This window comes from Patagioenas fasciata, chromosome 25, assembly GCF_037038585.1.
Source record: "Patagioenas fasciata isolate bPatFas1 chromosome 25, bPatFas1.hap1, whole genome shotgun sequence".
NCBI lineage: Eukaryota > Metazoa > Chordata > Aves > Columbiformes > Columbidae > Patagioenas > Patagioenas fasciata.
In genome coordinates, this window is record NC_092544.1 from 1,780,918 (window position 1) to 1,790,960 (window position 10,043).

Here is a 10,043-nt window from a genome sequence, read left to right on the forward strand (position 1 = left end):
ATTAGCCTTGAATATTTGTATCACCCGGAAAAGTCATTGTGCCTGTTCAGTCCCAGCTTCCAGAAGGGGAAAGAAGCATGGAATAAATAACCTGCCTCACCTCCATCCCTGGGAAACGGATGGAACGACTTCTCCTGGGTGCCATCTCAAGGCGTATCAGGGATAAGAGGATCATTAGGGGCAGTCAACATGGCTTCACCAGGGGGAGGTTGTGCTCGACCAACCTCATTGACTTCTATGAGATGGATGGATGGTGGCAGAGCGGTGGACGTGATCTCCCTTGACTTGAGTAAGGCATTTGACAGTCTCCCCCAGCATTCCCACAGCTGAACTGAGGGAGTGTGGTCTGGATGAGCAGGTAGGGAGGTGGACTGCGAACTGGCTGAAGGGTTCTGTGGATCTGTGAAATTCTGTTTTTCTGTCCCTGTGTGTGGTCTCTGTGTTGCTGTCCCTGCCACTGAGCTCTGCTTGGTCACGGGGAGACTTCTCTCTTTTCTTTAACCCTGTATTTCCCTGCAGAGACTGAAGTCTTCCCAACACAGTGACTAACTGTAACATATTAGAAGATCGTGCTAAGAAGTGAGGCGAAGACCTTCAAAACCTAATTTTGAAGAGTTTTCTATTTGCTTAGTAGAAGAGGAGTTGGATTCCTTTCCTGCATCTGAGCATGGCCCTCATTTGTCCCTTCTCGACCTCCTCCCTCATCTCGTTTTGCAGTATTGAGGGTGTTCCACAGCCGCCTTTTGGGGCCGCGCTCTCCTGGGTCTGCTCAACCATCACTGGTCCGCTGGGTGAAGCGAGGAGGAGTAACGAGATGTGACCGATCTACACCCGACTGACTTTGGGGAGCAAGGGAAGGGAGATTTGCTCTTTGGGAATCTCCGAATGACCTAAACCGTTTTCTGTCTCTGTCTCAGCTTTTGTTCTATGGCGTTGTCACTTCCCATTCCTCCCTGAAGTGTGTGATAAGATGGAGTGTTGCATCCTTTGCCATCCTGCAGCAATGGAAAAGTCTCCTCTGGGGTTCTCAGAAGAGCAGCTTCAAATTATCCTCTCATTAGTGATGATACATCCCTTTTGAACACTGTGCCATTCCATCGCTCTGGTTCAGTGTTGAACATTAGGAGATAACTGCCTTCACAACATATGTCATTACTCATTAAGGGACCCTTCCTGGATTACGGCAGAGGTTTAATGCCTTGTTAAAGATGTTTAACACTTACAGTTTTGGTTTTAATTTAGGAAGCAGCATGATCAAAGCGTGCCCTGAGAATTTCTCTCCGATTTTGTGGAATTTGCAGGTTGGCCTGTTCAGAGGAGATGATCCTTAAATTGAATTGCAGCCCTCCAAGGCGTGTTTGGATGTCAAGCACTGCCATGATCTGACATGTTAATGGCTTTGAGAAAACAATGTGTTTCAGAGGTAATTGCTGAAGCAGTGAGTTCCCAGCAATATTTTACTTAAAAGAAATGTGCTTCTTCTCCACTATGAAGATTGGAACAATGACACTGAACAACTGAGTGATACAAATCTCTGCTTGCCTTTTAGTGGTCATTAAATTCTTCTAATAGACTGGAGCAGGACCTCTATCCCACAGAATCCCAGAATGTGAGGAACTGAAGGGCCCTGGAAAGCTCATCCAGTGCAATCCCCCCATGGAGCAGGAACACCCAGCTGAGGTTCCACAGGAAGGTGTCCAGGCGGGTTTGAATGTCTGCAGAGAAGGAGACTCCACAACCTCCCTGGGCAGCCTGGGCCAGGCTCTGCCACCCTCACTGGGAAGAAGTTTCTTCTCAAATTTAAGTGGAACCTTTTGTGTTCCAGTTTGAACCCATTGCCCCTTGTCCTGTCATTGGTTGTCACCGAGAAGAGCCTGGCTCCATCCTCCTCAGCTCCCTCAATTAGAACATCACCGTTTGGCTCTTCCACTGACCGTCACCTTCAGTTCCCGCAGGGCTGGAGCTGGACGTGCACAGACGTGTCTGCCCTCATGGCTCTGGAAGGGAAGGGAGCACAAGGTTTCGGGATTTGTCGCTTCATAGGTGAGCAAAACCACTAAATCACCCATCTGGGAATCTGTGACCCGATTCTACGGAGTGTTGTGTATATACCGGTACTTTTGGGGGCAGGTAAACTTTGTACAATTCCCTTCATTCTCTAAGTGCTCTGAGTTCACTCTAAAAATCTGTACGAGTTTCGAGGGGTGTAAGAAGTTAAAAGTCTAACACTTTGCATAAGAATACAAAGTATCTGAAGGTTTTACTTTTTTAGCAGTTTGGGATGAACACTTGAAAAAGGGTTAAACAGCAGCCAAAACAATTCATTGCAAGATCTTCAAAACAAATAAAATTTTTTAATTATATCAAATTAAGGTTATTAAAAGTTAAGTTCTGAACTGAGAGCATTTTCCAATGAAAGGTGCTGCAACATCATTATTTCTCCCCAAAACGCACTTACTGTACATTTCTCAAAGCCATCAGCCTTGATTGAAAGCTAATGAAAAAGCTGTCCTGCGTCAGTTTATTCCTTGTATCCATTAAGAATAATTACGGCTGAACAATTTTTGATGCCTGTAACCTTCGCAAGTGTTGCTAATGGCATTATAAATTGCTCCTTGTCCAATGACTACAGTCTGAAGCTTAATTCAAAAGTGCTCTGTCAACAGGGCTGATTTGTGTGGTTAATGAGTGCGTTTAAAACAACAGCCTGGGCTCATGCATCCTAATGTCGATAAGAGGATGTGGTTCAATAAAGAGGCTTGTCCGTAATAATTAGCAGCGACAAATGCTCTGGATTAGACCGATCACAGCATTAATGACTCTGCTTTCAGCCCCTTACAGAAGGAAAGTTTCCAGCTCTAACTTTTCTGGGCTTACGTTTAACATTTAAGGAATAGTCTCCTATAAGCCAGGGGTGCAGGTAATTAAACATAAATCTTTAATCCACGCTGCATCAGTGCAGTCACTGAGCAATCCAAGGCCCCTGTTGAGATTCTCATGGCCAAAGTGACATTTTTGTGAAAACATTTCTATTTCCAAATGCATATTGGTAAAGCATTGGGGCAAATCTGCCTTCCACTGTGTTTAGGATTTGAGTGTTGTCATTTTTGCTCTTAAGCATGATAGCGTTTGCCTGGCTCTCCCATGTCCTGCCTGTTCTGCAGTTTGGTTTTGCCATTAAGATACATGAAATCCATGTTGGATTTAAAAATGCATTTAGGCAGCGAATCAATGAGGCCAACCTGGTGAAGGGCTCTCCTGGAGACCCGCGAGGAGCAGCAGGGGAGAGATGGGCTTGGATCTGGACAAAGACTGATCTCTCTATCAATCATGTCGGGCAGGTAGGCTTTTCTTTTAATATCGTAAGCAAAAGAGCTCCGTTCTTTCAAAGACGCAACTGCAAACGCTGCAGGGAATGCCTGGAATCCACAGCGAACTGCCGGGGAGGTCTGGGCTCAGCTCTGGGCTCAGCTCTGGGCTCAGCTCTGGGCTCAGCTCTGAGCGCTCGCTCATCCTCTCTGTTGCTTGTTTGTTTTCTTTCCCCTTAACAAAAATGGCAACGTAACTAAAGGGAAGTTCTAGAGGAGTAGTTTTATGCCCACAAAGTAATTTTGACGCGATGAACTGAGCATCACAGATAGTAACCCATTCACTTAGTCCTCTCAAAGTTAGTGCTTTGGAGCGGCGTGCTGTGCCTAATACTGTACAAATTGCTGGAATGGGCAGTTAAACGCTGAGGTCAGAGGTTAAATGAACATGGTTGTTTATGAGGACACAGCCTGAATCCATTTGCATTTTAATATTCTTTCTGTGAGACGAGAAACCATTTTGAGGACAGCTTGTTTGGAAATCCCATTAACAGGTTATTTATGGGACTCGTGACTGCGTGACCCTTGGCCTTGTTTTGTTAAACATGAACTAGACATGAATCAGATGGGCGGCTGGGCTGCTGCTATTGTTTTCCATAGCATTAAATGTCATTGAATTCAATTATTCTGAATCTGACACTTTCTAAGTTATTACCCTCATAATGCTCAATTTTCCTTTTTCCTTTGTCAACCCTATTATTTCTACCTGCTTTAAAAAGGAGGGACACTCTAGAAAGGCCATTTCCTCTCATCACTGAACTAGGTGAGAATGAAGAGCTTATCTACACAGCTCTTAAATAAATAATCGGGAAGACACAATCTGAAGAAATCAGAAGATTCCAACTACTTTCATGGTGCATCTTAAAGAATAAAGAAATCCAAAAATTCTGTCAGGGTAGTAAAATCAGCCATGGAAAGGTCAGGTAGTAAATGCTTGGAAAGGGAGGACATCTGACCCTTTCTGGCAGGAATATAGAATGATGAGTGCTAAATCAGACTAAGGTGATGATGTTGCTATCGAATCCAAGAATGTCAGGGGTTGAAGGGCCCTGGAAAGCTCATCCAGTGCAATCCCCCCATGGAGCAGGAACACCCAGCTGAGGTTCCACAGGAAGGGGTCCAGGCGGGTTTGAATGTCTGCAGAGAAGGAGACTCCACAACCTCCCTGGGCAGCCTGGGCCAGGCTCTGCCACCCTCACCATGAAGAAGTTTCTTCTCAAATTTAAATGGAACCTCTTGTGTTCCAGTTTGAACCCATTGCCCCTTGTCCTATCACTGGTTGTCACCCAGAAGAGCCTGGCTCCATCCTCCTGACACTCCCCCTTTCCATATTGATCCCGATGAATGAGTCCCCCCTCAGTCTCCTCTTCTCCAGCTCCAGAGCCCCAGCTCCCTCAGCCTTTCCTCACACAGGAGATGCTCCACTCCCTTCAGAGACAAAGAAGCGTTCAGTAACTCTGCCTTCTCTGTATCTCCTGTCACCAGGGCACCCACCTCGTTCATGGCTGGATTCTCAGTGTTGGTAACAGTTTCGATACGTTGTTATGGAAGAAGTGTTTTATTTTCCTTCATTAAGCCTGCTTAAGGTACTTCTAATTAGCTTTTGAGTTGGTTTATTTGACATGGGAAATGAGGAACAGAAGCTGGAATGGAATCAGGTGGGTTTTTTTCCCAGAATGAACTTTTCCAGCACTTGTTGGAATTGTCGCATTTCTTCCTCGAGCTTCTGAAAATTCACTGGCAATGATTCCCAGTTCCTCAGCTTCAGTCGTGTGACGGGACCTTCTGGTTCAATATAGGTGCTTAATAACAGTCAGTAAATTCTGGCGTTTTATTTTCATTCCTGAACAAAAATGTTCATCATGTTGGTGAAAAGAAGCAATCACATTCTATTGCACAGCAGAACAGAATGGGCCGTATCACCCTGCAGGAACTGAGGAATCTATTTTCATTATAACAAACATTGATTTTGCATCTAAAAGTCTCATTATTTGAGATAATGACTGTTGGCTTTCTTAGTTATTCTTCTGGTTCCTAAATCGTTAAAACTATAACAGTTAAAGAGCAAATAGGAATGCGAAAAACCCGAAGTGTATTAAAATGTACTCTCATTTTATCTTTAATTAAAATTGCAGTCATTTTTAAGGCAGATACGTACTAGCAGTAAAACTATTTATTTTGAGCTCATTTGAATGGCACCACCTCTGGTTTTGCCTATAGAAACATCACTGAACCTGAATGTATTGATTTGGGGATTAACAGGAGTAGAATTAATGGGTGGACTCGTGGGACCTCGTTCCCCGGCGCGTTGCTGCGGTTTCCCAGTGTAATTCCAGCCACACCGAAGCAGGAAACTCACCCCGTGCTTCCAGTGGGAAACATCAGGCACATCCCGCACCGTGCGCGCGTAGGGACGTATATCACACACGCTTCCTCCCTCAAATCATTCTCATTATGGACTTGTGGGGGGGGGGGGGTCTCGTAGTGTTTTGCTCTTTGTAGACAGAGCGCTACTTTGAGTAATTCTCAGGGTTTTGTGAGATTTCTCTCTTTTTTTTTGTAGTTTTTGAATGGGACTGAAGGGAAATCAGCCCTGTCCTGTGCTCCCTCCCCCACGGCTTCTCCCCAGCGCTGGGGCCGTGTGGCCGTTAATGTATTCCCTATAATGTTCAGGGCGAGCTGAATGTACCTTCCCACCACCAGCACTATGAATTATTGACGCGAGGGACGTTCCCCGGAGGATACTTTTCCAAGGTTATACTCTCTGATATTAGATATTTATTCGGCGTAAGGTAGGGATAAGAACCTCATTGCCACATTATGTCTGACACAATCAAGTTTTGGGGAATTTCAACAACATTAGAAGATTTGTATAATGTATTCTTGCAGAGGCTCAGCTTTAAACAAAGCGTAATCCCCACTGCATATCATTGGCAGCCTAATGCAAGGAGAAGAAGCGGGGCCGTAATGCCATCTGCATCATTTCCCTTTTGTGTGCAGTTGCAGGGACTGTTCACCTCATATTCAAAATCCATGTGTTCGTTAAATGGAACAGAATGATGGAAAAAAAAAAAAGGGTAAGAAAATAACGAAATAAATTTCCATGAAAGTGGCATAAAATTGAGTTATTACATCTAGATATATGATCAAGTATTTGCAAATAATTAAGTAGTTGATATCCACTACCTTTTCCGGTGCCTGAACACTGCAGTTTTAGTATTTTTGAGGCTGACGTTCTTCCTAATTTGTTTGAATCAAAGATTATTTTAATGCTGCCGCTATCGGTAACAAAAGGGACTTGTGAGCACTTTGTGTCCCCCGGTCCCTCCTCGGCAGCCGCTTTGTTCGCCAGAGCCTCTGGGGTTTGTGTCCCAACCAGGGGACCTTTGTGCTCCTCACGCTTCACTCTTAGACAATAGGGGAAGGAATAAATCTTCTGTGACAAGTTTACTTAAAGGGACACTATCGCATTAAATATGCATATAAATACATATACACATAAATGAGGTTTTGGTGATGTTTCTGTAGCTGTGTACAGCGCCATGTGTTGGCACACACACGTGCATTAATTTCACGTGTTTTCCAAGCAGCACCTGAACGCCAGGGAAATGCTGGGGAATGGCAGGAGCAGCGGTGCCGGTGATTGGCCACGTCCGTCGGGTGCTGCTCCTTGTCATCGTCACCGCATCACTCAGCCCTTCGGGGCTCCAAGTTCTCCGCTCACAGCAGCTCTTGTCCGTCTCCGCCTCTGTGGGGATTCCTCTGTGAATCTGCCTCTGTATTAATTAATCACACAGAGGGGTTTGTTTGGGGTTAGGGCCCTTTGTTGGTTGGTTTTGTAATACTGTTTTGTTTGCCTGAAAAGAAACCCTCAGCACTGGGCTCAGGAGCTAATTGGACGTTAATGAATGGAGGAGGATGAATACCTCACTACGGGAAGAGTTCACTTTCTCTAGTGACTCGGGGGTGGTTTTCTGCAGGTTTTGCCTGAAGTGTATTCCAGGATATTACCAAGTTGTTACCTAATATTGAAATTGAAATACACGTTGCCCACTTGAAATTTGGGTCCCATTGTGCTGCACATTTTACCAAGGTGTGTGTGTCTCGCTCCCATCATCAGAGGAACATCCAGCTTAAAGGTATCCAGCAAAACCAACAAAGAAGAAGGTGAGGCTGAGTCCTTCATACAGCTCTGCAGTAGCTGTTTGGGAAGCATTAGTAGCTTTTTTTTCCTGATTCTTATTGCTCTTTTGTTCAGGTGACATCAACTTTGTTGAGGAATTCCAGAGACGTTTCTTGGCTCCGAGCGCTTTCTGTGACATACAGAGCCGTTTGATGTGGCATCCAACAGATCTCTGAGCAAGGCACGGAGAGGCTGCTGCGTGCCTGAGCTTGGGACCCCTCACCCGGCCTGTTATACCTGCAAGACATTTCTCCTCCACCTTCACAACTCGTGCTGCCGAACACTGAGTAGAGCCAGCGAACAAATAAGAGCTGCATTCAGCCCCAAATCCCCATCTCCGGTTTAATTTACCGGTTGAGAACTTGGACTTTGTAAATCTTGGTTTTCTTACTTGTTTGAAGGTTTCACAGTATAAGTTACCTCAGTATTACCTAGAGAAGTGAATCAGAACTCCAAACAGGCAGAAATACTTGTGTTGTTGGGAGGAAGGGGACATTTATTTATGTCACTTCCAGGAAAATAGCAAGAAAGTAAAAAAAAAAAATGCCCCAAGAACTACTGAAACAATTCTGTAGATTGCAGTAACATAAACCTGGGTGAAAAAGCAACAGGCTTGAGGCAGCGGGGAACACCTGGGAAAACCACCCCAAGGAGCTGAGCGACTGGTGAGTCCGGTCATGTTCCAAAGCTGAAAGCAAGTGGCAAGTTAATAAATCACTCCTCGAGCTCTCAGTAATCAGCAGCTGATGACGTTTTTCTGGGCCTGGGGACAAGAAGCTCTCCAGTTGAAGAGAAAACGTGGGACAGCACCAGGGAAGGCCCTGCTGAGCTTGCAGAGGGCTGGAATTGAGCTGGAATTGAGGGACGTCCCTGTTCCCAGGGCTGCCTGCCCCTCTCCAGCCGGCAGCATCGCCTGCTCTTCCGTTCTCGCCTTTTCTTTTGTGTCTGGGCCTGTTCGTGTCACCAGCTGACCAGAGGGTCAGTGCTGGACCAGCATCCCCAGCGTTTCAGGCCCCAGTTCTCTCATCACCAGGGTTTGACTGATAGCAGCGTGCCTATCTAAAGACTTGGCTTTCTGGGCAGTGTTTGTAACGGACACCCTTGGCCAGTTCTGCAGGGGATTTAGTCATTGCTGAAAATGCGATTTATGTACATATGTGCTTTTCAATGGAGTTCTTATTTTTTGACTACAGGTGCTGGGCGCCACTGTTCTGGGCAACTAAACTGGGCACCTCAGCCCTTTTTAGAGGGCACACACCAGTTGTATGTGACTCAATGGCACTGCACGGGGTTGGAGGATCTCAAAGTTGTAAGGTAATTTTGGGTGTCTCGAAGTGGTAGAAGCTGCAGGAACTGAGCCCACTGGGCATTAGGAGCAAGTGGGATGTTCAGTTTGTATTTGCTACATTTGACATCAAGGTCATTTAAGTGTAATTTTCACAGAATCCCAGAATGTCAGGGGTTGAAGGGCCCTGGAAAGCTCATCCAGTGCAATCCCCCATGGAGCAGGAACACCCAGCTGAGGTTCCACAGGAAGGGGTCCAGGCGGGTTTGAATGTCTGCAGAGAAGGAGACTCCACAACCTCCCTGGGCAGCCTGGGCCAGGCTCTGCCACCCTCACCAGGAAGAAGTTTCTTCTCAAATTTAAATGGAACCTCTTGTTTTCCAGTTTGAACCCATTGCCCCTTGTCCTGTCACTGGTTGTCACCGAGAAGAGCCTGGCTCCATCCTCCTGACACTGCCCCTTTATATATCTGTAAACATGAATGAGTCCTCCCTCAGTCTCCTCTTCTCCAGCTCCAGAGCCCCAGCTCCCTCAACCAGGGAATATTCAACAGAATTCTGTTCTCTGTGAAATCCTGTTTTGCTTTGGGGTGGGGGGACAAGGATGAGGGAGGAACTATAGCAAATAATTTGGATTTATTATGTCTTTTTTTTCCGTTCGTAACTGGTCCCTTGTTTCTGCAGAATGTCGGGCTTGTCCTGTGTCTAGTTTAGAGGAATTAGGCTGAGCTCTAATTTACACTTGTTTAACCACAGATGCATCCCCACTGCTATTTGTTTATCTCACATTTATTACACTCTTCCAAATTCAAGTTAAGCACTCAGGGGCTTTTTCTAGTAACACTAATGGAGGAGAATAGATGCATTATTTGTGAATAATGTATTATGATGATACAATTTGGGTCTCTTAGCTCTAACCGAGACCAGTCCTGCCTTACATTATTTATAATTTACATACACCTTCATGAACATTTTTATGTAAATATTTAATATAGAAAGTGAGTTAACTCTTTCGTTTGGGAGGTTTCCAGTCAAAAACCAGGAAAGAATGTAAGAGGGCATGCAAACACCTCCCCCAAAGCAGGCGGATGGTATTTGCAGAAATTAACAGCGAAACGGGGCAGATTACGGAGGAAAAATGTGTGCTGGTGTAGCACTCAGTCCTTTTACCTTGCTCCTTCCCAGCGACTCTTATTAAGTGGATGAAT

The 10,043-nt window shown here is 45.4% G+C and overlaps 1 long non-coding RNA gene across 2 annotated transcripts; it reads left to right on the forward strand.

The window, feature by feature from the left end:
• The first annotated feature begins 1,864 nt into the window (after positions 1-1,864).
• Positions 1,865-8,125, forward strand: LOC139825593 (uncharacterized). Of its 2 annotated transcripts, none has more exons than XR_011735746.1 (3): positions 1,865-2,043; positions 3,221-3,341; positions 7,627-8,125. It is a non-coding gene; the product is annotated as an uncharacterized lncRNA (long non-coding RNA). The 2 variants fall into 2 exon arrangements; XR_011735745.1 differs by lacking the exon at positions 7,627-8,125 and adding an exon at positions 4,854-6,660.
• The last annotated feature ends 1,918 nt before the right edge of the window (positions 8,126-10,043 follow it).